The sequence below is a fragment of the Carya illinoinensis genome, chromosome 13 (assembly GCF_018687715.1).
Source record: "Carya illinoinensis cultivar Pawnee chromosome 13, C.illinoinensisPawnee_v1, whole genome shotgun sequence".
Lineage (NCBI taxonomy): Eukaryota > Viridiplantae > Streptophyta > Magnoliopsida > Fagales > Juglandaceae > Carya > Carya illinoinensis.
Window position 1 is genome coordinate 30,997,876 of NC_056764.1, and position 26,912 is coordinate 31,024,787.

The 26,912-nt window shown below is 35.1% G+C and overlaps 1 pseudogene; it reads right to left on the reverse strand.

The window, feature by feature from the left end:
• Window positions 1-2,744: 2,744 nt before the first annotated feature.
• On the reverse strand, window positions 2,745-18,306 carry LOC122291140 (annotated as a pseudogene).
• Between the last annotated feature and the right edge of the window lie 8,606 nt (window positions 18,307-26,912).

Here is a 26,912-nt window from a genome sequence, read left to right on the forward strand (position 1 = left end):
TCAGCTTGCATTGCCTTGCACCAACCAGAGGTTTTGACAGCTTGTGCATATGTGTTAGGTTCTATTTGCTTTGTGATTGAAGCAACAAAAGCTTTGTGTGTGTTGGACAGTTTATGATAAGAGAGATTAGCATCAAGAGGAGAGGCATTACCTGAAAGTCTTGATCCTTTCTTCTTGTCTAACTTCTGTGAATGAGGGAGTGAGGATACTTGTTGACAAATGAAGTCCATCAAGTAAGGTGGTGCACGTCTTTCTCTAGTGGACCTTCTAGGCATATGAGGATCGGTGGGATGTGTATGTTCTTCAAGAGGTTCTGGTGGATTTTCAGTGTTTGAGGTGTTTGCTACATTCTCTATATCGATATCTGGTTCAGGTTCAAGGTGAGGCAACTCAGAAGTGTGGTCAAGAGCAGTATCTAGTGGTTGGGAAAAGGATAATGTGGTTGGACTTGGTAGGTTATGGGGAGTGGTTGTAGTCTTAGTTTTGTATGGAAAAATCTTCTCATGGAAGACTACATTTCTAGAGATGAAGATTCTTTTTGTCTCTAGATCCAAAAGCTTATAGCCTTTAACCCCAAAAGGGTAACCTAAGAATACACACTTCCTAGCTCTAGGATCAAACTTGTGCCTGTTATTTATCAGAGTAGAGGCAAATACCAAACACCCGAATACCCTAAGATGAGAGTAAATAGGTTTGGTCCCAAAGAGGAGCTCAAAAGGGGTCTTGTTTTTGAGTAATGGTGAGGGGGTTCTGTTTATGAGATATACTGCAGTGAGGATGCAGTCATTCCAATATTTCATTGGAATTTCACTTTGAAACTTTAGGGCTCTTGCTACATTCAAGATGTGCTGGTGTTTCCTTTCTACAATAGCATTTTGCTAGGGTGTTTCAACACAAGTTTTCTGATGGATTATGCCTCTTTTTGAATAAAAGTCTTTCATGTCAAATTCACCTCCATTATCACTTCTAATTACTTTGATTTTGGAGTCAAATTGGGTTTCAATCATTGCATAAAATTGTTGTAAAGCCCCAGTTGCATCAGATTTCAGTTTTAACATATACACCCAAGTACATCGACTGAAATCATCAACTATACTCAAAAAATATCTTGATCCATCATGACTAATTTCATTACAAGGCCCCCAAAGATCACAGTGGACTAAATCAAAACATTTTTCTGATTTATGATGGCTAGTAGGAAAAGGTAGTTTGTGTAATTTTGCTAAAGGGCAAACTGAGCGGGGTATGGTAGCAACATCAAAATCAGAAATGTCATTTTTGCTAATCAAGTTCATCCTAGAATCTGAGAGGTGCCCAAGTCTATAGTGCCATAGACTGAAAACTTCATGGTTATCCACCAGGCCACAAGCTCCATGGGAAGGGCAGACCAGCTTTTGCCAATCAAGTCACTACTCTTATGCCACCTGGACATGAGCAAATCAACAACAACCAAGCAACACTCACTCAAGAGCAATATTCACAGCTGATTGCCTTGCTCAAATCACAACCCAGTCATTCTCACACAGCTTCACTTAATCAAGTGCATTCCCTCAGTCATTCTGAATCTGACATGTCAAAAATATCTGGTATCTCACTTGGTCTCTCAGCTTGTAGCATAAACTCACACAACACCTTTGATGCACCTTGGATAATAGACACGGGGGCAACAGACCACATGGTCTGTTCAACCTCCCTTTTCACCACCATCAGAAGTGTTGCCAAATATTCTGTAGCTCTTCCAAATGGTGAAACTGTCAATGTTTCCCATGTTGGAACAGTGAAGATGTCAAAACACTTGACCTTGCATGATGTGCTTTGTGTTCCATCATTTTCTTTTAACCTCATATCTGCAAGGAAACTTAGTCAAAAATCAAGATGTTGCCTTATTTTTCTACCTGAAAACTGTTTTATTCAGGACCTTTTAACTTGGAAAACGACTGGAATGGGTGAAGTGAGGAATGGCTTGTATCACCTACTGAGAAATGAAGTCTCCCCTACAGCTTTAGTTGAAGTCCTATCCTCTCTAACCATTTGAGTTTGGATTTGCATTTTGATTGGCATTTGAGTTGATGGAATCAGCCATAGCTCTGATACCATATAAGAAAAAGAAACTTAGAAAATTGCAAACACTATCCTGTTATTGAAGAACAGGAAGTGAGTAAGAAGAAATCAGAAATGTATTTTTGTAATCTTCTCATTGAACTGTTTTTCATAATTAATTCTATACATTCGAGCTTGACATTTATACTGAAGTGATAGAGACACTTGATAAAAAAAAAAAACTATTTTCCAACGAGAAATGATGCATGTGCTGCTGTAAGTTGCTGTTTTGATGCATGTGTGAGTCCGAATGAGTGCTGTCCAAGTGAGTGTTCTGCTGGTCTGCATGTGTGTGTTCTCCTGCTGCTTCTTTCTGTCCTGCTGGTCTGCTGCTTCACATGCCAAAAGCTGAAAGAAAAATAATCATCTGCTGCTGCACGTTCAAGCATCTGGAAAGAAGAATAATCCTCTGCTGCTGCATGTTCAAGCATCTGGAAAGCAGAATAATTCTGCTGCTGCTGCACGTTCAAGCATCTTCTTTCCCTTTTCACGTTCAAGCATCTTCTTTTTGTATTTTCAATATAAAGCATGATCAGTAGTATTGACATCCACATTATAAGAATCACTCCTCCTCCACCAACCCTTCAGATTATGACATAAAGCGAATTCAATTTCCTCCAGAGATGGGAAGAATGCTGATGAAGAAAAAGAAGATAACTCATTGTTGTCACTACAATCTGATACGTACTCTATTTTAGCTAGGAAGTGCAGTCGAAGACTCTTAAGAGAGGGTAGTCGACTCAATGGTGGCAAATATTTCAATTTCCAACAATAACTTAATTCCAAATCAACAAGATTTGTGAGTGACGAAAAACCTTCCGAAAGCTTCACACCCCTATAAGAACCAATGTACAACTTTTTAAGATTTGGGTGAGGTTCAAGGCCTTCCAATGCCATATTTTCTCTGCTCCAATTAAAATGCAAAACCTGAAGATGTTGTTTCTCCTTTAGGTTTGCACCCTTATAATCCAATGCAACGTCTTCCCCAATTCTCAAATCCCTAATCTCTAATTCTCCACTTAAGCTATTCAGTCTGTTTAGCTCGCTTAACCGGCCACTATCCTCTGGTACCGAAAAAGAGTGGAAAACAAACTTAGATAATGTCTGGAGATTTGTCAATTGCCCCAATCCACGTGGCATATAAGTCAAATGATCACATCCATCATTGTAAAGATGCCTGAGGTTGACTAATTTCGTAATTCCTCTAGGCAATTCTCTAAGATTTACGCAACCAGTGAGTCGTAGTGTATACAAATTTTGCAACCTACTTATGGAATCGGGCAGCTTCTCAATTTTATAATTCCCTGAAAGATCAAGATCTCTTAAATGCTTCAACTTATACATGGAACTCGGTAAATTAAGCTGTCCTCTATGTAAATCCAGCACTCGCAAGAACTTCAAATTTGAAAAGATTGCTTCACATGAAGTACTTGACGCTTCTTTCAAATTCTTGAATTCACCAGGCGAAATAAGTGTTCAAATCCTACTGGCTTTAGACAAGAAAGTTGGAATTTCAAAGGAAAAACTATTATTGTCGACCAATGATACATGCCGAGTTTTCTCACTAATATTTGTTTCCGCAGAATCTAATGTGATGATCAATGATCCTGCTACTGATACTGCGAGATCATGCATGAGGTCATGCATTTTACTCGTAATCACGTTTCCCAGATCATCGATTTCAGCTTCTTGAAAGAAGGATCTCCAAAGTAAATCCATGAAATATTTATGACCAACAACTTCAAGACATTCATTTTGATTGGATAGCTTGATAAACCTCTGTGCTATCCAGAGATTTATCAATTTTGATTTTTTCATCACGTAATCCTTCGGAAATATACTACAATAAGCAAAACATTGTTTCAAATGTGACGGAAGTTGATCATAACTCAACTTAAGAGTTGGTAAGATGTCATTTTCTTTTATTTTTGGCAGTTCATTGTTTTTAAAAGAATCCCACCCTGCTTCAGAATCTTCCAAGGACAGTAACCTTCCAATTGTTTTGATGACAAGGGGCACACCTGAACACTTTTCTACAATCTCCTTTCCAATGCCACGATTCTGGAATTCTCTAGCCCTTTCCCTTTCTCAAATGCCACTTGCTTAAATAAATACCATGACTTTTGGCTGTCTAAACCCCGTAAGGAATATGGTTCAATTGTTTGGGTAATTCTTGCAACTTTTGCACTACGTGTAGTTACTAGTATTCTACTCCCAATTGCACCAATCATCAATAGTTTTTTCAATTCATCCCATTTTCCAACCTCCTCATTCCAAACATCATCCAAAACAAGTAACTATTTCTTTCCACCAATTTCTTTTCGAAGAGCATGCACCAATGTGTCCATTTCAACACTCTTTTGTTTATTTTTTTTTGCCGATTCAAGTATTTTTTCAACAACTTTTCTAACATCAAAATTATTAGAGACGCACACCCAAATTTTTAGCTCATGAAAATGTTTATCTATTTCCTCATCATTAAATACGAGTTGAGCTAGCGTGGTCTTTCCTAATCCTCCGATGCCAGTAATCGGAAGGATTCCTACATTCTAAGGTGGAAGCCAACCAAAATCCCATATATAGTTAAATTAATATATTAATGGTATTACTGTACTTTACACGCATGATTTGTGGGAGGCATTGTCTTGCCATGAGTTCGAATTATTGGAATCAAAGGTCCAATTGGCAATTATTAATAAAGTAGAGGGCCGATTTGGAAAGTGAAAGATACCCAACTTTTTTTAATAATTATTGGAATAATTATATTGATACTTGCAAAATCATACTTATCCCTAATTAAATAAATATAAAGATAGGACCCTTGCAATTAGGTCCCACAACTAGCTATACTTTGAAGTGTCCTCTTGATGCTCTGTATGTTGTCATCTTTCTTGTTTTATATTTCTTTATTATTAATATTTGCTATATGGCCATTGATCAAATGTTTTTGAATATTGGATATATAGGGAGTAGAGATAAAAGTTTTCTTTGTTTTTGTTGAAATTTCAGTCCCACTTTTAAAACCTGTTTAAATAATAAATTTCTTAATTTAAAAAATTATAATTAATTTAATTTAATTTTTTTTAAAGTTGATTCCTTTTTCCTAATTTAAATTAATAATTTAATATATGTTGTAACAAAAAAAGTAATATAAATTGAGATGAAGAATTTTATATGTTGACAAGAAATTACGAACAAGTATCTACTATAGATAAAATAATAATAATAATAATAATAATAATAATAATAATAATAACTCTAGTATAAAGCAATATAATCTCTATCAAACATGGGCTAAAGCAAGCCTCTGTTTTAACAGGTGCCAGCCTAATCACCAGGTATAATAAATAAAATTCTTGATTTTTATGTTGTTTTATTATTATTATTATTATTATTATTATTATTATGAAAGATGAGAATTTGGAAAAAGCGAAAAGCTTGTATGCCACTTGGGCTTGACCGTCCTTGTTGACCGTTGGTCAAATTTTTTTTATTTAATAATTAAAAAAATGATTTTACATATATTGATATATTTTATTATCTTTTAAAAATATTTAAAAAATATGAAAACAAAAAACAAATGCTGCCGTAGCCCAATCCTTGGAAAAAATATCCATAATCACCTCAAACAACCATACTATTTGCTCCAATCATCCCCTAATTAACCATGCAGGAAAGTGATGGACCTACACAGTACTACTCCTAAAGATAGGCATTAAAGAAATTAGTTTAATGTTTTTTTCCTTTATTATTAATATTTGCAATATGGTCTTATTTATTGGGATGTCAATATGTAACACGATCCGTTAATCCAGCACGAACAAAACATAAAATGTAATTAGTGGGTTTGAGTTTAGTGTTAACGGGTTAACCCATTAAGACATAATTCATTAAGGGGTCACTAATGGGTCAACCTGCTTAACCCGTTAGTGACCCGTTAAATTTTTTTTACTCAAAATTACAATTATATCATTTTCAATATAAAAACAAAAATTCCTTAACTATATTTCATCTTTTGACTTTATTGAAAGTTAAACAATTACTTAGAAGGGACATAGACTTCCTATAAGAATATGGAAAAATGAATTTTGCTTAGTATGCTCAGGGTGGAATATACCATAAAATCGAAAGAATAAATGTACTCATTATTTAGTATTATATATCTTTCTCTTGCCGAATTAACTTGGTTGTTTTGACTATTTCTTAATTAAAATGCAGTAGTGGTGTTATTGAAGGTGACTTTCCCCCAGCATCTTCAAGCTTCAACACATTCACACGATGAGAAACAAGTAGGCCTGCACGCAGCCTCAATTAATGGAGCAAAAGAAAGAAAGCCTTTAGCAACAAAATCAAGGTTGATAGATCTCTGAAAAGGAAGTTCATGTTTTAGTAATCCATATACGTTATTTTCCTGGCTATTTTTTTTAGATCACGTAGATATTTTATATATTGAGATCATCGCTAAAGGGATAGAAGGAAGATATGTACCAACATTGAATAAGGACTTGTCATCTATTTTGCAAGGAAAATTCCATCCACACGTCTAATACCAGTTATCCAATATACTGTCATTATTGATAAGGATTTTTTAATATACGTAATCCCTGACATCACTTCGGTGGAAAAAACCATTTAGCCCGATTCATTTTCATAAATGTAATTTGGCACCATTGAGCTTCTTTTTATTGTTGCATTTCCGACTAAAATGAAGTTTATCGTTTCATCTGCTAAATTGATGGATACACTCCTTTAAATTTACATGAAAAAACTCAAAACTTTTTCTTTTTGTTTTTGTTTTGATGGTCGTTGTTAAGGCCTATTTTGTAAGGACATATTGAAGATGGAGAATGAGTCATTCCTAGCTAACGGTAACAATTCAGACCTCAATCGATCTGGGTTTAGATGCAGATAGCACCCCTAGCTAGGCTAGACTGTCCGTGATTTTGGTTGATGTTAGTAAGTCGACCAACAAAAGATCAAGTCTAGCCTCATTCCCACAAGTTGGGGACTAGAGAACAATTGGTAGCACTAATTGGCAAATATAAAGAATTGTTTTTATCAAGCCACAAGATGTCAAGAACTACCAATTGGTACAACATACACGTGTTCGACTATGGAAATCATGCGCTGATTCTCACATTAATCATCTCCCCAATTAAGAGGGTGACAAGAGCAATGGCCTCCACCAAATTTTTCATTGCTATATATAGTTGGCATAATTGTTTTATGCAATTATTTTAAATTTGATCTATAGGTTAAAGAATAAAGCATAAGCAATCCAGGAAAATAACGAAGGCATTCATGATTTTTCTATTGCCACACTCCCTTTTAAAATGATTTTTTAAAAAAGTGAAGTCTACTATTAAAATATTATTATTTTTTATATATATTCTATATATATTTATTTACTTTTAAGAAAAAAAGAAATATACGATACTTGCGTACTCTATATTAGTAAATATTATTAATGTCACCTTTGCTTTTAAAGGGAAAGGAAAGAAATTCATGTATATTTGTTTCTTAGGTGCAGTTTAAATAGTAAGTTGAGATGAGATTAATTAAGATGAAAGTTGAATAAACTATTGTTAGAATATTATTTTTTAATATTATTATTGTTTTAGAATTTGAAACAATTAAATTGTTTATTATATTTTGTGTAAAAATTTAGAAAAATTATAGAGATGAAATGAAATACTTTCACTATCCAAACGAGTTTTATTCAAACTATAAAGCTGTCGTGTGGGTACTGATTTATAAGGTGGAAACCAACCAAAATCCCATATATGGTAAAATTAATATATTAATGGTATTAAAAGTATAAGTGAATACTAGATAGCTGTTTGCATGATTTGTGGGAGGCATTGTCTTGCCAGTTGCCATGATCGAGCCGGAGCATGAGATCGAATTATTGGAATAAAGGGTCCAATTGGCAATTATTAATAAAGTAAAGGGCCGATTTGGAAAGTGAAAGATGCCCAACGTTTTTGAATAATTATTGGAATAATTATATTGATACTTACAAAATCATACTTATTCCTAATTAAATAAATATAAAGAAAGGATCCTTGCAATTAGGTCCCAAACTAGCTATACTTTAAAGTGTTCTCAATTAATGGAGCAAAAGAAAGAAAGCCCTTAGCAACAAAATCAAGGTTGATAGATCTCTGAAAAGGAATAGGGCATGTTCTAGTAATCAATATACACTATTTTCCTGGCTATTGTATCGAGATCATGTTGATATTTTATATATTGAGATTCATCACTAAAGGGATAGAAAGAAGATATGTTTACTTTGAATACAGAGGACAAGTCGGCCGGGACCAACATTGAATAAGGACTTGTCATCTATTTTCCAAGGACAATTCCATCCACACGTCTAACATCAGTTATCTAGTGCACTGTCATTATTGATAAGGATCTTTTAATATACATAATCCCTGACATCACTTCAGTGGAAAAAACCATTTAGCCTGATTCATTTTCATCCATGTAATTTGGCACCCTTGAGCTTCCTTTTATTGTTGCATTTGCGACTAGGTCAGAAATGTTTTATCTCATCTCATTATTATAATTTTTAAAAAAATTTTTATGCAAAATATAATTATATATAAAAAAGACCTTTGGCACAAGAATAACTAACCATGTTTAGGCCCGTAGTAGGGTTATGCAAATCCCGATAACCAACTTAAGAAAAACAGAATGTGAAATCTCTCCATTTTAAACTCGGTGCACCAAGTGACATACAAGAAAGAACATGTAGGAAATCACTTTGTCTCAAAAGTGAGTTCACTCATAAATATAGATGTTGATACTAATTCTAACTCATGACAAATTTCCAATCATAACTCCATAAATTCACTCAACACCACCTCAAAAAAAAAAAAAAAACCACAACCACTCATACAACTCCATATACCATGTTTAAACCTTATCAAACAACTACTAAAACATCAACTACACAATGGCCCAACTGTACAAATTCACTACATACACTTCCAGATGTGGAAACATTGGTAAGAAGTCATCACAGGGCAAAAACATACACTTAATTTCGAAAGTTAAAAAATTACTTAGATCTTCTTCTTGTTTTTTTTTTTTTTTTTTTTTTTAAATGAGCCAAATAGAGATCACTTCCAATAAGAATATGGAGAAATGAATTTTGCTCAATATGCTCAGGTGGAATTCCATAAAATTGAAAGAATAAGGTGCCGTTTGAATAGTGAGTTGAGATAAAATGAGTTGAGATGAAAGTTAAAAGTTGAATAAAATATTTTAAAATATTATTTTTTAATATTATTATTGTTTTAAAATTTGAAAAAGTTGAATTATTTATTATATTTTGTGTGAGAATTTGGGAAAGTTGTAATAATGAAATGAGATAAAATACTTTTAATACTATCCAAACGGGGCCTAAATACACTCATTACTTAGTAATATCATTCTTTTGGCGAACTTGGTTGTTTTGACTATTTCTTAATTAAAATGCCCGTAGTGGTGTTATTGATCATGAAGGTGAAATTAAAAATTTTGTTTGTCACAACTTGCTTTTCACACAGCATCTTCAAGCAGCACAATCACAAGATGATACAAAAATTCTAGCATTAGTTTTATCTTTTTAAGAGTCCATATCATGATGAGATCGAAGAATTCAATGACTTCGTAAGATATTGCATGCGAAATTTCTTGAAAAACTTATAAGGGACAGATCACAAGCAGGCCGGCAGCCTCAATGTAGCAAAATCAGATCTTAAGCTTTCTTTCTTTTGCCCCTACATATAAAATAGAAATGAGTTCTATTGATCATATAGAAATTAAAACTGAGTACGTACTAGAATTCAATTTCCTTTGACAACACATGAGGCACTATTTGATCCAACTTCTAGGGCGCTAACTGTTTGCGTTAGTGACATGTGGCAGCAGGAGAATATAAAATTCGGCCAAAATATGGATTTCTTCTTCTCAAAGTTGTTCAATTTTTTATCACTATGTACTTTATTTGAAAGGGAAACTCTAATTGCATGCACAAAACCAAATAGAACATATATAAGGCCATTTTAGTCGTGCTTGCTAGCTAGGATGAAGTGACTTTTGTATTGGTGAGTTCAAAGAGGTTTCTCACCTAGGTTTTTTCTTGGGCTTCACTCAAGTTCTTAGCATCCAACTTCTATGCAAAATCCACAATAGTTTCGGAGGAGGAAACCAAGATATATAGATGAGTCGTTCAGAGGTTTTGGAGCCCCTATAACAAGAGGCCAGCATGTTGATTGTCTGATATAGGAGAGAGTTCTTCATAGGAGGTTGGAAGTGGAATTTGTATAACTAGATCCTTCTAGTGAGTTGAGTCTCTTGATTGGCTAAAGAATGATGGTTTTACCATTGATAAGTTTTTTAGAGGGCTTTCAACTTGTCACCAAAATCTCGTGTTCAATTATATACTACTTTGATTATTTTGGTCATTGTGTGTGGTTGCATTATTTTTTTATTTAGGTCTTGCTTTTGTGTAGTTCCGATATCATCACCTACCATGTTCTACATGTTAGTTTTGAGATGGGACGGACGTAGTTTTCTCAAATTGATTCAAACGAATCATCTTTTCTCATTACATAAATCTTTTGTGGCATGCTAAACAAGAGGATATATAGACAATTACAAATTTTGAATTGTTAGGGCATTATCTCTATTTCTATAAAATTCACAGATGAAGTTGTTACAGGAGTCAACTCACCAAACATTGGTACTAGTTAATTGAAACCTTCATACATGAACTAGATACCCTAAGTAGCTCTTGTGGGACATATAGTATGGGTACGTTTTCTTAAGAAAAATGATGATAAAAACCCTTACCAACAAAATTAAGTAAGAGAAAGAGTGATCCATGTTAATCAACTTTGAAAAGGAAGTGCATGTTTTAGTAATCCATATACGTTATTTTCCTGGCTATTGTATTGAGATCATGTAGATATTTTATATATTGAGATCATCACTAAAGGGTCGGATAGAAGGAAGATATGTTTGCTTTGAATACAGAGGACAAGCCGGGACCAACATTGAATAAGGACTTGTCATCTACTTTCCAAGGACAATTCCATCAACACGTCTAATACTAGTTATCCAGTGCACTGTTATTATTGATAAGGATTTTTTAATATACGTAATCCCTAACATCATTTCTGTGGAAAAATCCATATAGCCCGATTCATTTTCATCTATGTAATTTGGCACCCTTGAGCTTCCTTTTATTGTTGCATGTGCGACTAAAATGAAGTTTATCATTTTATCTGCTAAATCGATGATACACTCCTTTAAATTTACATTAAAAAAAACTCCAACTTTTTCTCTTTGTTTTTGTTTTGATGGTTGTTGTTAAGGCCTGTTTTGTAAGGACATATCGAAGAGGGAGAATGAGTCATTCCTGGCTAACGGTGACGATTTGGGTCGTTTAGGATGTAGATCCACTATAAGTAAGAGTATTTTATAGTCTCTCGTGGCCTTTCTTAGCTCATTGTACAAATGATGCAGTTGTGATTTTTGTCTAGAGGTTGAAGAAGCTCTCCCTTTCTCGGTTGCCCAAGAATCGTGCGGGAGAAGTCTCGAAGTCCCCTAGGTCTTCTTTCTTCCTACCTATTTATTTTCCTTTTTCCTCTACTTTATGTCACCTCCACCCCCTTTATGTCACATCCCTAACACCCTATCACAACCCCACCCTTATCCCTTCTTTCTTTCTCCCCTACTTTCTAACTTGAGGACTTTGAGAATGTGCTAGTGTTTTGTAGGGACAAATTTACCCTTGCTTTCAATTACCGCGTGATTCTTAAAGTTGTTTTGCTCCACAAGAGAACTTTGAGGCCCCGTTTGAAACTTGGATTGAACTGAGATCAGTCTAATTTTAAACTGAGTTTAACATGCAAACACACAACTTTCAAATCATTAAACTCATCTTAACTCAAAACCTTTTTTACATGTGGGACCCTAAACCATTTTCAACTAACACCTCTTTACACGCGGGACCCACAACCTTTTTCAACTTCTCATAAATCCATCTAAACTCATCTTAGGTGGGCTCTACAAAACTCACTCCACCATCTCAACTCACTACTGTTCATAAAAAACTCAAGTCACTAGAGGCAGTTTTTGAGCCCAGAGGATCGTTCTCGAAGGTAACTAGCTGGCAACAATTGTGGTGTGAGTGCAAACACCCGATGTTTTCTAGAAGAGATGCTGCTGCTGAGGCACGAGCACAGATCATCACCCCAAAGAACCAGGCGGGATCTGAAATTGATCGCGCTGGGCGGTGAGGAGAGACTAGTGCACTTAGGAGAGGTGTTCCCTCGCTTGACTACCGAGGTGCAAGCGTAAAGCATCGACCTAGAAAACCAAGTGGGCACTAAATCATCTGCACTAGATGGCAAGGAGGGACTAGGACACTTGGGAAAGGTGTTCATTCCTTTGATCACTGGTTTCAGGTATGGCTTATCGGCTTATGCTGATGAGGGACTGAAATGCTTGGGAGAGGTGTTTTCCCATTAGTCGCCAAGTGCGGGCGCAGCTTGGACTCTGATGGGATATGGACTCGGCCTTGCTAAGGCAAGGGGGAACTGGGACACTTGGGAGAGGTATTCCCCCATGATCACCAGGAATTGGGAGCCCAGGCATTATCTGGAAATGGAGTTGGTTGGCTGACATGGTTGTTTGAAGATTTCTTAAAATTCCAGAGATGTGATTTTTATAATTGGTGAAAAACTCAGTCCCACTTTTAAAACCTATTTAAAGAATAAATTTCTTAATTTTAAAAGACTATAAATTTTTTTAAAAAAAATTCTTTCTGTTTTTTTTTTTTTTTTAAAGTTGAGGCCTTTTAAAATTTTTAAATTAATATATGTTTTAATGAAAAAAGTAAATAGATTGAGATGAAGAATTTTGTATGTTTGGGAAGAAATTAGAAAGACGTATATACTATAGATTTAACCAAAAAAAAAAAAAAACAAAACTCCAGTAAAGATCAATATAATTTGTATCCAAACATGCATAGGCTAAAGCAAGCCTCTACTTTTTAAAAAGCTCGAGAAATATAAAGCCCAACACAAGCTTAGGGTACGTTTGGAGGTTGAGATTAGTTGGGTTGAGTTGTGAATAATCTTATTTTGTGAGTTCCATTGAAATGTGTTTAACTTTTTAAAATTGAGATGTGTTTGACTTTTTAGGTTAAAATGTATAAAGTATGTTGAGATGAGTTAAGTTTGGTTCAACAACCAAAAACAACCTTAGTGTTTAATTTTCTAATCATTTTTGCATGTCACATGCTAATTCCCCCAACACGATCTTCAAGCAACACATCCATAGAGAAAAATCTCAGATGATGATCATGCGGAGTCTAAGCACTCATGAATTTGGTCTTCAGGAAAACCATCAAGGCACTCATGAGGTACTATCAAAGAGAATGGAAAAGTACTACACAGGTAAGTATATGTTCTGACCATATGAGCATATGAAATTGGAAAGGCCATGAAGTTTTTAAATTGAGAAACAAAAAGTCACTGCTAAGAGTGGGTGGGGAGACCGCTTCCCGCACCCCGCCACCAGGATCTAGCCCGGCACCACAGGAGTAGGGCCACCTTATAGGCAACAGGGGGCGGATTTGGATCCCTGGTCCATCCACCCCAGCTTGACCCAAATGTGCACAAGGTCTTTTGGCCCAAAAACTATTTTTAAGCCCCATATTAAAAAAAAAAAAAAAAAAAAAAAAAAACTACTGACTAGATTTTACAATTTACATATAACATAAAACTAAACAAGGTTGTTAAAGCATAAAACATAAAAATCTAAGTATTCTAAGCTTTTACAATAATATAAATTAATATATATTTATTACAAATGAATCTAAAAATATCACAAATTATCAAATAATTAAAATAAATAAGATTACAATATCACAAATTTTATCTAATAGACTAGCAAGATGACTTTGAGTCTTGAGATTGGAATTTGGAAGTGGTGGGCAAGTGAGACTATGAAAAGGTTAATAAGAAAACAAGTTAGAGTCACAAACAATATAATAATATATATGTATGTAAAAACGTTAAAAAGATTAAACTACAAGTACGAACCAATTGAGACTATTGAGGATTGTAGATTAGATCATTGGGAATTTGGAATTAGGGTTGAAATTTGGGCAAGTGAGGGTGTGGGACTATAAAAATTAAAAAATAAAATAAGAAAAAAAATCATAAATACAAACATTATATAGATATGTGAAAAAGTTAAAAAAAAAAATTAAAATTACAAACCAAGATGAGATTGAGATCATTGAGATTGAGCATGTGACAATGAGACTATAAAAGCTGAAAAAAATAACAAAAAATTTAGAATTACAAAAAATAAACATTATATACATACTACAAATAACCAAGAGAATCATTATACAAACCAATGGTGATGGTGGATCGAACTACGAAGTCATATTGCTGCTGATGTAGACATAGGGGCATTTGACCAAATTGTCCCTACACAATTAAATTTGAATATAAATAATATCACAATATATTATAAGCAAAAATAATATTATAGCAATATCAAAAGTAAGAGCGGTTATCGGATGCAACCTGATCACCACTCGTCTCCTCCTTGGTTTCCACATAGTCTACCACATCCGAAATATGAATTGGCTTACCTTTGATTTAATTTTGAGTTCAAATCAATGCTTCTACGATGGTAGGATACAATGAACTCCAGAATGGATCCAATATGCATCCTCCGATGCTAAATGCCAACTCTGACACTATCTTGGTCATAAGAATGACCAAAATAGTGCGGGCTATGTCTCCAAGGATGAGATACTTGACAGTATTGACATTCCATCAAGACAAATATCAAACGCCTTCGTAAATGGGTGCATTTCTGCTGCCAAGTATCTATCTAACTCCGATCGTGTGTCTGAAGGCTGATGATGCTCGAAAATCTACCCCAGCCTCTCACCCCCCAACCTACGCTTTTTCCTCATCTCAACTTTGGGAAGAGACGATGCGGTAGGTGTAGGTGCCGGAGTATTACCCACCCCAAGTACGACAAACGCATCAAACAATCTTTTAAGGGCTTCTCTAACCCTAACTACAATATACTTACTTTTATATTTGTTTTTTAAGTTGAGGCCTTTTTTATATTTTAATTTAATATATGTTTTAATGAAAAAAGTAAAATATATTGAGATGAAGAATTTTTATGTTCGGGAAGAATTTAGGAATAAGTATCTTCTATAGATAAAAAATAACTCTACTATAGATCAATATAATCTCTATTCAAGCACGGGCTAAGAGTATTAACATTAGATTATACAAATGCAAAGTTAAAATTTGGATAATATGTCATATTTTGCCTTTTGCCTATTCTATTCAAAAGAGATTCCCACATTGGATTATCCATCTAGTAGTCAAAATAAAATATTATTAATTTAATCATAATATTTCTTTAATTAATTTTTTTTTCTTATTTTACAATTCTATCGATCATATGTTAATTAATAATCAAATTATAATTAACTTAATTGGTAGAGACAAACTATTCATGCTTTGGCCTTTGTACAGTGAAGACCCAAATATAATTAATTAACAAATAAATAAAATTGAAGAGCCATATATAGAAAACATATATATGTTTATTGATTAAATTATTGCTTTTGCCTTTGCCAGTGAAGATCCAAATATGACCATAGGTAGTTGCTACTGTAACTAAAAGTCATATAACTTTGCATTGGGATAATCCAATGCAGGCAAGTTTATGTAAAATGAGGTAAATTTTGCATTTCACCGGCATTTGGATCATACTTAAAAAGACAATATAATAATAAAAAAATATAAAATAATAAAAGAAGTAACTAACCGAGAAGAAAAAATAATCATTTTTATATTTTTCATTTGTTAATTTTTTAATGAAGGGTTTTTGAAAACTTGTTTACATAGAATTAGTAACTAGTTGCTATTTGTTTAGGGGTAAATGTCGAAATTGATAATTTAATGAGATGAATATTGCAAAATTAGTTGACACGTACGTACATATGAAAAAGAAATGCGTTTCTAACGTCTAGCTGTTGGTGTTAGTGATCATCACAAGTGGCAGCAGAAGAACTTAGGCTACACTCAAGTTCTTTGCACTCAACTTCTATCAGTCTATGCAAAATCCACAACAGCAGATGAATTGTAGAGGCTTTGGAGCCCCTATGACAAGAGGTCCGACAAGCATGTTGCTCGTTTGATATAAAAGAGAGTTCTTTATGGGAGGACGTTGCATTAACTGGAATTTATATAACTGAACTCTTGATCTAGTGGATTGAGTCTCTTGATCATTGGCTAAAAATGGATGGTTTTACCTTCGAGAAATTCTTTAAAGGGTTTTTACTTCGTCCCCAAAATCTTGTGTTCGGTTACATGTTGCTTAATTTGATTATTTTGACATTGTACGTGTGTGATTGCATTATTTTTTATTTAGGTTTTGCTTCCTCATAGTTACCATATTATCACCTAGCTACCCCATTCTATGTGTTATTTTTGAGATGTAATGTAGTTTTCTCATATGGATTTGGACCAGTCATCTTTTCTAATAACGTAAATCTTTTACGGCCTAATCAAGTGGATAGATAGTTACATATTTTGAATTGGTAGGACATATATTTCTATTACTATAAAATTCACAATTGAAGTAGTTACTACTGTAATTATCTTTATTCTTCTTATGTAGTGATAAATCATGTGTTCCTATAAGAAAGAAAATGGCCTTTTTTGTTTTGTTTTAATTTCTCAACATCTCGACGCGCGGGTGCGACACACATAAGATCTCTTGAATGGAAATTGAAAAGGAATGTAATTCCAACTCCAAAAAAAATGGTAAGATATTTGGCACAAAACGAACAAAGCATGCAACAAAGTGAGCTTAATTTACTGACTGTGCATGTGAATTAGTTTGAATATTGAGCTTCATGAATGACAAGCAACATAGGTACTGAAATACAAATTAGGAGGGGAATTTGGGGAAGAGGAAACGCATCAAAACAATGTCTATTATATTTTCATATATATATATATATGTAATATGTATGTCAAATCATTTTCTTATCTGCTGGTTATTTAATTACTAATGGTTTGTTTTATGTTTAAGTGCATGAAGAGCTTGTGGCTCGAACTGGTCTCGTGAAGCTTAAATCTGCCTTCAACAGGCACGTGAGGAGCTTGTGCCTTTAATCCGAGTATATGAGCTGAGCCGTTGGATCCGATTCACGTGTTACAATCCTGATGCACCATATATATACATCTTGTTCTCTTGTAACCCTAGTGCAGAGCTCATGTGGTGTATCGGCTGAGAATAAGAGGCAGAGAGGGAAAGGGGGCGATTCTAGGGTTTTCTAGGGTTTGTGCTTGAGGGAAGAAATCGGTGTGATTTCTTTGTGAGATTTGAGTGTTTCTGTATGTATCTGAACTGAGGCTTCTCTGTGATTAATTTGATTCATCAATAAAGATCTCTGAGGCCATTCCTGCCGTGGATGTAGACCATTAGGGTCGAACCACGTATCTCGGTGTGTTCTTTCCTTGCTTTCCTACTTCCATTTATTTTCTTGTTAATATATGATTCCTGTAATCTCCTGATATATCTGTTCTTGCTTATCTTGTTGATCCGTGTGATATATCTGATCTGGAAGATGCTGTATATATTGATAGATGGATCTGTGTTGGTATAATGTTGGTCTTGTGATCATAGCTGTTATATACATATGTTGCTTCTAATGTAATCTTGAGCATTCTGTTTTTGAGTCACAAGAGAAAGAAGTACGTGCTTTTGTTTTCTGTGAACAAGTCTTATATATAGAATATTAAACAGTGAATTTCCTTATTAAATCTTGGCTTTTTTTGTAACTATAAAACACAAGTTTTATAACAAGTGGTATCTAGAGCCTAGGTTCAATGGGGACCATGAGATTTGATATAGAAAAGTTCACTGGTGACAATGATTTCGGCCTATGGAGAATAAAAATGAGAGCACTGCTAGTCCAACATGGACTGCAAGATGCTCTCCTAGGTGAGAAATAGAAGGGCTCTTCCTCAAAGGAGGAAGATAAGGGGCTTGTCCAGAAGGACATTCTCCAGAAAGCCCATAGTGCCCTAATCCTCTCTCTTGGGATAAAGTCCTGAGAGAGGTGGCTAGCGAGGACACGGCTGCAGGCATTTGGCTGAAATTAGAAAACCTATATATGACAAAGTCTTTAGCAAACAGATTACACAAGAAAACAAGACTGTATACCTTCAAGATGACCCCTGGGACTCCAATAGGACAGCACCTAGATGAGTTCAACAAAATCATATTAGACTTAGCCAATATAGACATTAAGGTGGAGGATGAGGATCAGGCCATCCTCTTGATGAGTTCTTTGGACTCATCATACCTAAGTCTAAAAGAAACCATGATGTATGGTAGGGACTCTTTGACACTTGATGAAGTACAATCTGTACTTCATACTAGGGAACTTCAAAGTAGGGGAGATACCAAACAAAATCATGGGGAAGGCTTGTCTGTCAGAGGTAGAACAGAAAAGAGAGATAGGAAGGGTAAAAATGAAAATAAAAGATATAGGTCTAAGTCAAAGGGGAAACAATTCAAATGTTTCCACTGTCACAAGGAAGGGCATTTTAAGAAAGATTGCCCTGATAGGAAAAATAATCCTGGGAATAAAACCAAAGAGGCAGGGGATGCCTCTGTGGTTTTAGAAGGGTATGAGAGTGCTGAGGTACTCACAGTGAGTGAGGTTGATTCAAAAAATGGGTTATATACACTACTTGGAAAAACAGTAGTTGGGGAAGCATCCCCAACTCAAAACTTAGTAGAGAACAAAGCTGTACTATGGCATAGGAGGCTTGGGCATGTAAGTCAAGGGGGGCTTTTAGAATTACAAAAGCAAGGGCTGCTGAGTGATCCAAACCTAGGAAACTTACCTTTTCTGTGAAGATTGTATCTATGGAAAGGCAAAGAGGGTTAGTTTTAAGTCAGCAACCCACAACACTAAGCAAACCCTAGATTATGTTCATTCTGACCTATGGGGACCAGCAAGAGTAAATTCACATGGTGGAGGGAGCTATTTCCTTTCTTTAGTGGATGACTACTCTAGGAAGGTTTGGATTTACATCCTCAAAAACAAGAGTGACACCTTTGAAAAGTTCAAGGAGTGGAAGACCCTTGTGGAAAACCAAGTAGGTAGAAAACTCAAGATCTTAAGAACTGACAATGGTTTAGAGTTTCTCTCAAATGAGTTTAACATGTACTGTCAAAAGGAAGGAATTCTTAGGCATAAGACAGTGAGGGAAACCCCACAACAGAATGGCCTAGCTGAAAGAATGAATAGAACCATCTTGGAAAGGGTAAGGTGCATGTTGTCAAACTCAGGGCTGCCCAAAACATTTTGGGCAGAAGCTGCCACTACTGCTGTACATCTTATTAATAAGTGTCCTTCATCTGCCATAGGTTCTAAAACTCCTCATGAGTTATGGTTTGGAAGACCTCCAAAGTATGACTACCTAAGAGTTTTTGGGTGTGTTGCTTATGCACATTCAAAAACTGACAAGTTGGAACCTAGGGCACTTAAGTGCATCTTTATAGGGTATCCTGAAGGTGTTAAGGGTTACAAACTATGGGTAGATGGACCAGGAAGATATAACAGCATAATAAGCAGGGATGTGACTTTTAATGAGTCACAAATGGCTCGGGTACAGGGAGAAAGGGTAGACCAAGAAACTGTAAAGTCCCCAAGAGGATCTCAGATTGAGGTGGAGCAAGTAAAGGCCCAATCTAAACCTAAAATTGGGGAAAGTAATCACCCTGAGGAAGAATACTCAGGGGATATGACTCAAGATGGAGCTAACTCCTATAATCTAGTAAGAGATAGGCAAAAGAGAGTTATTAAACCTCCTATAAGGTATGGTCAAGCTGACTTAACTATGTATGCCTTAACAATAGCTGATGAAATAGTTAATCAGGAACCTAAAACTTATAAAGAGGCAATGGCTAGCAAGGATTCCTCCAAATGGATCCTTGCTATGCATGAGGAAATGGAATCTCTAAATAAAAATAAAACCTGGGTTTTAGTGCCTAAACCAAAAGGGGTTAAGCTTGTTGGATCCAAGTGGATCTATAAGAAAAAGGAAAGCATGCCAGGGATAGAAGGGACTAGGTATAAGGCTAGATTGGTAGCCAAAGGGTTTACACAGAGGGAAGGAATTGATTTCAATGAAATCTTCTCTCCTGTGGTCAAACACAGCTCCATTAGGCTATTGCTAGCCTATACAGCTTTTGAAAACTTGCATCTAGAACAGTTAGATGTCAAAACTGCTTTTTTGCATGGAGAACTTGAAGAGGAAATTCATATGCAGCCTCCTGAAGGCTTTACTAATGAAATTAAAGATAATCAAGTGTGTCTTCTTAAAAAATCTTTATATGGTCTTAAACAATCACCTAGACAATGGTATAAGAAATTTGACACACACATGATTAATAATAATTTCAAGAGAAGTTGCTATGATAGTTGTGTTTATTACAAGGAAGAAAAAGGAATATTTGTTTATCTCCTTTTGTATGTTGATGACATGCTGGTAGCTTGTAAGGACATTGCTTTAATTGATCAAGTTAAAAGCATGCTAAAATCAGAATTTGAAATGAAAGAATTGGGCCCTGCTAGGAAAATTTTAGGAATGGAAATTGAAAGAGATAGAAATGCTGGACTGCTATACTTATCTCAGAAAAATTACATCTCTAAAATTCTCAATAGGTTTGGTATGGAACATGTGAAACCTGTAGTTACACCCTTAGGACAGCATTTCAAATTGTCTTTAGATCAGGCTCCTAAAACAGACTCTGATATTAGTTTTATGCAACAAATCCCTTATGCAAGCATGGTGGGAAGTATAATGTATGCGATGGTTTGTACTAGGCCTGATCTTACCCATGCAGTGAGTATAGTTAGTAGATTTATGGGGAACCCAGGAAAGCCCCATTGGCAGGCTATTAAGTGGGTATTAAGATACTTAGCTGGTTCTACTAATTTGGGTCTCACTTTTGGGAATAATGTGGAAAAGGGTTGTGAACTGGTTGGTTTTGTAGATTCTGACTTTGCTGGGAGCATAGACACTAGGAAATCTTTGACTGGTTATGTGTTCACCGCTTTTGGGGGGGCTATTAGTTGGAAATCACACTTACAATCTGTGGTGGCCTTATCAACCACAGAAGCTGAATATATAGCATTGACTGAAGCTATCAAAGAGGCCATATGATTGAAAGGGATTGCAAGTGAATTAAATATTTTTAGTGGCAACATCACAGTACACTGTGATAATCAAAGCACCCTTCATTTAGCTAAAAATCAAGTCTTTCATGAGAGGTCTAAACACATTGATATACGACTTCATTTTGTAAGGGATGTTATAGAGTCTAAAGTGGTAGGTGTGGAAAAGGTCTCAACTGAGGACAACCCCTCAGATATGATGACCAAGTCTGTCCCATGGTCCAAGTTCAGATACTGTCTGAACTTAATTGGTATGGAGTCAAGAGTCAGTCCTCATTAGGAGGACAATGCAGGAATGAGCCAATGATGAGGGTTACTTATAAACACTAGGCAAATAAATGTTTTGCCAAGGTGGAGAATTGTAATATGTATGTCAAATCATTTTCTTATCTGCTGGTTATTTAATTACTAATGGTTTGTTTTGTGTTTAAGTGCATGAAGAGCTTGTGGCTCGAACTGGTCTCGTGAAGCTTAAATCTGCCTTCAACAGGCACGTGAGGAGCTTGTGCCTTTAATCCGAGTATATGAGCTAAGCCGTTGGATCCGATACACGTGTTACAATCCTGATGCACCATATATATACATCTTGTTCTCTTGTAACCCTAGTGCAGAGCTCATTTGGTGTATCGGCTGAGAATAAGAGGCAGAGAGGGAAAGGGGGCGATTCTAGGGTTTTCTAGGGTTTGTGCTTGAGGGAAGGAATCGGTGTGATTTCTTTGTGAGATTTGAGTGTTTCTGTATGTATCTGAACTGAGGCTTCTCTGTGATTGATTTGATTCATCAATAAAGATCTCTGAGGCCATTCCTGCCGTGGATGTAGACCATTAGGGTCGAACCACGTATCTCGGTGTGTTCTTTCCTTGCTTTCCTACTTCCATTTATTTTCTTGTTAATATATGATTCCTGTAATCTCCTGATATATCTGTTCTTGCTTATCTTGTTGATCCGTGTGATATATCTGATCTGGAAGATGCTGTATATATTGATAGATGGATCTGTGTTGGTATAATGTTGGTCTTGTGATCATAGCTGTTATATACATATGTTGCTTCTAATGTAATCTTGAGCATTCTGTTTTTGAGTCACAAGAGAAAGAAGTACGTGCTTTTGTTTTCTGTGAACAAGTCTTATATATAGAATATTAAACAGTGAATTTCCTTATTAAATCTTGGCTTTTTTTGTAACTATAAAACACAAGTTTTATAACAAGTATGAAAAGATTATCTTTCGTATTTGCTTTCTAATTTGCATAAAAATATTATACATATTATTATAATATTTGATTTGGGATAATATTATAAAAATATTACTGATCGTTCTTTGAAATAAGAGAGAAAAAGTTGAATAAAGATATTATAAAGTTAAAATATTGTTAGAATATAATTTTTTAACGTTATTTTAGTTTTATGATTTGAAAAAATTGAATTAATTTTTATATTTTGTTTGCAAGTTTGAAAAAGTTATAATAATTAGATGAAAAAATTAACAATTTGAAATTAAAAAGTGTTTGTATTTATAGTGTTTAAATATCGAGATAAGATTAGATGAAATGAGATGAGATGAGAAGAAAATAAAGACGATCTCATCTCATTTTTAATAAGAAAAAAATAAATAAATATATAATATTTTAACAAGAAAACCAAAAAAATTATATACACGAATAAGATATATCACTAGTACGTAGTATGGTGTTAAGGCCGCGTGGGGAACTATAGAGTGAGATCTTCGAGCAATATTTGACACTTTTCAACTTTTAATTTTCTGTTAATTAACTAAATGCCAGAATAAATATTATTATGTAAGCAGAGTAATCAGGAGAGAGGGGCCGGTGTTTTGTTGGCATTGATGCAGAGGACATGTGAGAAGAGTCAAGAGAGAGAGGCTTAATGCAAGAAGTTCCAATACGTACCCAAAGTACTTGCTGCATGCAATTGAATAGATATGGGTACTGTGTTTTGTTGGCATTGATGCAGAAGACATGTGAGCAGAGTTATTAGGAGAGAGAGAGAGAGGCTTACAGCAAGAAGTTCCAATACGAAGAGTACTTGCTTCATGTAGTTGAATGGAGAAGCTCCAATTTTTTGTGTGGCTATGGTGATGAATGACATTTACGTGTGGGGCCTGTATTTTGTTGGCATTGATGCAGAGGAGACGTGAGTAGAGTAATCAGGAGAGAGGGGCCTGTGTTTTGTTGGCATTGATGCAGAGGACATGTGAGTAGAGTAAGGAAAGAGGGTTTCAAGTTGTGGAGTATAAACTTATAATAATTAACAAAGATGAAATATCTCTAATGAACTAATACTTAATGAAACATAAATTTATAAACTTAAGCAACCTTTTAGTGAGATACTTGAGGATAAAACAATACTGAGTTTAGATAGAAAACGACGACGTTTAATGTTTTTTATACCTATCTCATGCAACCACAAAATACCAAACATCTTGGCCTGTTTTGTGTGAAGTAAAAAGCATAAATCATGTGACATTTGCATGTTTTTCAAAATTGGCTCGACTAATTTATATTGGAAAATAACCAATAATGCTTCAAATAAAGTGATCAAAATTTATCTCAACTCATTTCATCTGATTATTACATTTTTTCCAAACTTTCCTATAAAATATAATAAATAATTCAATTTTTTCAAATTCTAAAACAAAAATAATATTAAAAAATAATATTTTATTCGATTTTTAAATTTTATCTCATCTCATTTCATCTCAATTCACTATCCAAACCTCCCATAAAACTTGAAACTTTGAGCTAAAGGTTAAGCAGTCGAACACAAGTGAACTATGCATTTAGAGTTTTCCGGGCTTTCCCTTTTGTTTTGTATTTCTCCAATTGAAATAAACTTTTACAAGCAGGTTTTGGCAGTGTGATTTTCTACTCTTCACAAATATTTGGTGCCAATGTAACTGCTGGCCAAGCTAACATGTATAATTTATGTAGGGCATGAAAAATCCAAGAAGTTTAGGGATGGACCAGAGCCCGAGGAATTCAAGAATCGTGGCAATTGGAAATGAGAGTCTAGAAAAGTGTGTCGGTGTCCCGCTTGCCATAAGAACAATTGGAAGGACGTTGCTGTGCTTGGAAATTTCAGAAACAGAGTGGTTGTCTTTCAAGAACAATAAACTCTCAAAAATAAAAGAAAATAACATCTTACCAACTCTCAAGTTGAGTTATGATCTACTTCCCTCACATTTGAAACAATGTTTTTGCTTATTGTAATTGATTTCCAAAACATTACATAACCTCATGCATGATCTTGGTGATATAAGGGACAAGATCATTGATCACCATATTCACTACAGTAGATTATGATAAGAAAATCATTGTTGAGAAAACTTGTCATGTATCAGTTGTCAAGAAATATTGATCACCAGACATTTCTAAAGCAACTAGAATACATACATTTCTCATCCCCTACAGATTACTACATATATCGACAATTGTGAAGCCTGTACTTAACTACACAAATGAGACCCAATATGGCCCCGAAAAAAAACCTTTATTTTATGTGTGAATATATAATTGACTACGTTATTCAACCTCGGTTCAGACGCTAATTTGGTAAGTTGCTATCTTGATACGTTTTTTTGTTGGTTATTTTTTGTTGAATTGATTGCTTTCATTAGTACTTGTAGTTTTTGTATAATTATAGAAATTTTAGTTTACACATGCAAGATATATTTTTCTTACTACATTTTAAAGCTTGCCTTTAGAGCTTTTATATCCCCAAGCTTTCATATGAAACCACGGTTTTCCTTCTCCACAAGTGAGGATCATTAATAAAATTAGAGGTATCGTCGATCTTCTAAAAAAGTTGTTATACTTGTGATATGTATGTCTTGTATGTCTGTTTAAGTAAATGTGTCGGCGTTTATTTTTTACAAACTTGGGAACAATTAGTTTCTATCGATCAAATATTTTTATTTTAACAAAATATTACCACCTCAACATTATTTTTAATTTTTTAAAATTCTTTTATCATTTTATTATTTTAATTTATTTACCCATCTTCAATGCCATTCATTTGCTTACGTAATGTCAAAATCATTCAATATACACCATTTTCAATTATCTATAAAATAATAAATAAATTGAAACATTGTATTCATCATCTACCAATATTTCCAAAACATGCTATAGTCCGATCAAGCTACATGAAGACTTCAAGGTTTTCGTGGACAACATTTTTATCTTTATTTTCATCGAACTAAGTAGCACTCACAAATTTGTGACTACTTTGGCTCATGCAAGAGATTTGCAAATGGTTGTTAGTTCAAGCATCAACGTGCTTGTCGCTTCGAAGGATAAAATGAGTAGCTTTGAGTGCTAGAAACAAGGCTTGAACTTCAAGGATGACCTCTTTATTCTTCCTCTTCGAGGTTACGGATCGTTCTTAGGAGACCAATGGCTCAAAAACTTGGATTCTATCATTGTGAATTTTGAACATATGACTAGGTTTTTCTGGGCTGGACTAGGAGTGGGCAGCTGGGCTCTGCCGACAGCCACCCTGCCACCGTCATTTTGGTAATGAAATTATTATTATTATTATTATTTTTAAGAAAATTACATCTTTTTAGAGGCGGTTAATTTAACCCTAGCCCCCTCCTCCCGAGTGACTCTCTCTTCCCCCTCCCTCTCTCTCCTCGAATTTCTCTCTCCTCCTCTCTGCTCTCAGCCTAGTCCTGACTCATGACACCATCTCTCCCTCGGTCTCTTCCTCTCTCCCTCTCAAGCTTTCTCCCTCACTCTCAGTCCCTCTTTGATCTCTCTCTCTCTCTCTCTCTCTCTCTCTCTCTCTCTAATTATTTCTTTGCAAGTGATTGTGGATATTTTATTGAGAATTTTTTATGGATTTGTGCAACTGTAGCCCTTGGGTGGGGGAGCGGACGGAGAAGGGGTCGACCCCCGCCCCTAGGCATTGGTTCAGGGGACCCGTCCCAACTGTTCAGGGGTAGGTTCCCAATGGGGAGTGGGGAAACCCCACCCTCCGCCCATGCGAGGGTGGGAAGCAAGTAACGTCGCCCCGTTGTATGCAAATAACACCCATAGCTAAGCTAGACGACCCCTGATTTTGGTTGATGTTAGTAAGTCGACCAACAAAAGATCAATTCTAGCCTCATTCCAACAAGTTAGGGACTAGAGAACAATTGATAGCACTAATTGGCAAATATAAAGAATTGATTTTTTCAAGCCACAAGATGTCAAGAACTACCAATTGGTACCACATACGTGTTCGACTTTAGAAATCATGTTGATTCTCACATTAATCATCTCCCCAATTAAGAGGGTGACAAGAGCAATGGCCTCCACCAAATTTTTCATTGCTATATATAGTTGGCATAATTGTTTTAAGCAATTATTTTAAATTTGATCTATAGGTTAAAGAATAGAACATAAGCAATCCAGGAAAATAATGAAGGCATTCATGATTTTTCTATAGTTGGCATTGATGCAGAGGACATGTGAGCAGAGTCATGATCCGGAGAGAGGCAA